The sequence below is a fragment of the Phycodurus eques genome, chromosome 15, assembly GCF_024500275.1.
Source record: "Phycodurus eques isolate BA_2022a chromosome 15, UOR_Pequ_1.1, whole genome shotgun sequence".
NCBI lineage: Eukaryota > Metazoa > Chordata > Actinopteri > Syngnathiformes > Syngnathidae > Phycodurus > Phycodurus eques.
The window spans coordinates 17,190,397-17,193,449 of record NC_084539.1 but is presented as its reverse complement, the minus strand read 5'-3'; positions in this window follow the sequence as shown (position 1 = coordinate 17,193,449).

Sequence of the window (3,053 nt, the reverse complement as noted above, 5' to 3'; positions counted from 1 at the left end):
TGTCCTACACTACGTGCACGCATCATTTTTACGTAGGTGCCACTAATTCAAGGTCTTTGACACAGAAGCCTGAAAACGAAGCACAGGGAGAGCGTGACTACACAAGTCTGAAAATGCACAAAGGGAGAGGGTGACTGCAGTGTCCAACGCAAAAGCTTGAAAAACAGGCGAAGAGGTTGTGTGAAAGCAGTGTGCTACAAAAAAAGCCTGAAAAAGAAGTGGAGCGCATGACTACACAAAATCCTGAAAAAAGAGCACAGAGAGCATGACTACACAGAAGGCTGAAAAAGAAGAAGACAGAGAGTGTGACACCCCCCCCCCCCCCCCACCACCCAAAAAAGCCTGAAGAAACATTGAATGTGTGACACCAGTGCGCTACAAAAAGGCCTGAAAAAGAGGCACATAGGGATAGTGAGACATCACAAAAGCCTGAAAAGAAGCACACAGGGGGAGCGTAACATCACAATTGCCTGAAAAAGTATCACAAAGGATGCGTGTGACAGCATTGTGCAACATAAAAGCCTGGAAAAAAACCTCTGATTGTGAGGTGACATTAGCCTGAAAAAGAATTACAGAGGAAATGGGTGACAGTAGTGTGTTACACAGAACCTTGAAAAAGAAACACAGAGGGAAAGCATGACAGCAGTATTTTACAAAAAAAAGTGCCAAAGAGAATATGTGACATGAATATGTGACATGAATATGTGACATCCCAAAAGCCTGAAAAATAAGCACACAGGGATAATGTGACATTACAAAAGCATGGAAAAAGAACCACACAGGAAGAGGCTGAAAACAAAAGAAGCCTGAAAAAGCAGCACAGCATGAGAGCCTGGCAAAGTGTGGCAGCAATGTGTGCCATAAAAGCCGGAAAATGAAGCTCACACAGAGATGGTGACGTTCGTGTCTGTATAAAAGACTGAAATAGAAGCTCAGGGGGTGACAACTGTATTCGTCAAAAAAAATAAAAAGGCTGGAAAAGAAGCAGATTGTTTTCCACTTACGTACTATCAACAAACTTCAAAACTGGTTGATGGTCTCCTCCACAGGATGATTGACGCATTTTACTGACATAAAAAAATAATGTTTCGACAAAGGCAATCTGTGGTCACCATTTTGTATCTAACAATAACTCGTGAGGAGTGACAACAGCAGCTGCCAAACACACACACATTGCAGGATATGATTGTCCCCTATAGTGTTGTTATCAGAAGACTTAGCACCTAGTGTGTGAGTGAGTGAGGGGCTTTCTCACCTTGTATAGAGCCGCTAGTTCCGGACACTGGGGCTGGACCCTCAAGGTCATTCATTCTCCTTTTCACCAACAGCTGCCTCTGGACAACAATAATCCGTTCATTAATAAGTCACATACACAGCAAATGCTGAATTTACACTGGATGTTCATTTTTACTACACTTAACCTGTGGTGTTCCTCAAAGCTTAGTACTACGGCCACAAACAATTCCTTACCTTTTTTCTCAGCTGGGTCTTTTTCTCCAGTTCTCCTATCCAATTTTCTTTACCTTCCATGTGAACATTTACACTCACTCAGTCACAAGAAAATAATGTGAATAAAGTTGTAATTTGACCAAAAACAAAGCAGCAGTATTATAGGCCAAAGTTGTAATTTTTATCAGAGTCAAATCTTAATTTTGCAAGAATTAAAAATTGTAAATATATAGCAATTAGTGGTGGGTTAGCAAGCCACTAACATACATTTAAAACCTAAATTTGAACTTTTGTTGCATGAAATGCACTGCAACCAGTACATTGCTGTCAGCCTCTATGTGCTACCATGTTAATCGAATCTGCCCCCCAGGACCTTCACAATCGATATAACTATATTAGCAATGGGACTTGCATTAACCAGTCAGATTTCAAATTGACCTCACAGGGCCAGGTAGCTGGCCCACAATGGTGTACGCATTTTTCCGTCCTCTGATTGGGTCTGAGGAAGCCAAGCCCGACTAGCAAAACACATCAGTTGCGATCTGCACAGTGCACACATTAATACATTTAATAATCAGCATTAGTGGTGGGTATGATGCACTGTTTGATTTTTATATTTTTGTCATTAAATATTGATTCTCAACTGCCAAGATGATGTAAGTAGCACAGTTCTGTGCTGTTAGTGTTTTTGTTTAGTATTGATGGTTTCATATTTGTGACCTGAATGGTGGTATAAAGAGATGGATTCAGAGAGGTCAGTCACTATTGATGGCCATGGCACCAAATGCATGGCCCGCTGACAATACAACTGCTTTTTAATGTTCAGTTAAAAAATAAATCCTTTTTTTTCCTTTTGTAACGTTCCCTTATAAATCTACAACTTCAGTCTTGTGTGACCTTACAACTTTGCAAGAATGTAATGTTGCGTTTCACTAGGAAATTCTCACTATAACAGCGACGTCAACCAAGTCTTACTTTTTTCTCATAACTACAGTGGTGCCTTGGGATACAAATTTTAATAATTCCATGACCACCCTCGAAACTCGTATCGTCTATCATCTTTCCCTATTGAAATGAAGGGGAAAAAAGCCTTTCATTTGATTTTGGTGCTTGTTTTTTTTTTTTTTTTAATTAGGAAAAATAGCACCCTTTATTGCACTTTATAAAAACAGAGTAATAATTAAATAGTCAAAAAAGAATAAAAACGTTTTTGTGCATCATAATTAAATGCTGCAAATGAATTCTTTGGGCTGCTCCTTTTGTTCTGCCTGCCTTTGCCACCAGAAGGCGGTATAATGCTGTACATGAAGAGGAATCGACTTCTACTACTGTGACTTAGTAAAATACTGTGACATTAGTAATTTTTCAAAGGATAAATATATTCCAGAGGGTATTGTTATGTCTAAATGTGTGGCTCCCGCATTTATGTTCAAATATCTGTTGCTTCTAAAACCGACCATCAATACTAAATGTTAGCATGCCAATGGGGTTTCGCATTGCTTGTTTGCATTAAGCTAAGCGGAATGTCCGAAAGCAACGCTGTTGTTTTAAATATATGTGTAATTCTCTTATCTTATGCTTAGTGTGCCAGTCAACCTCAACTC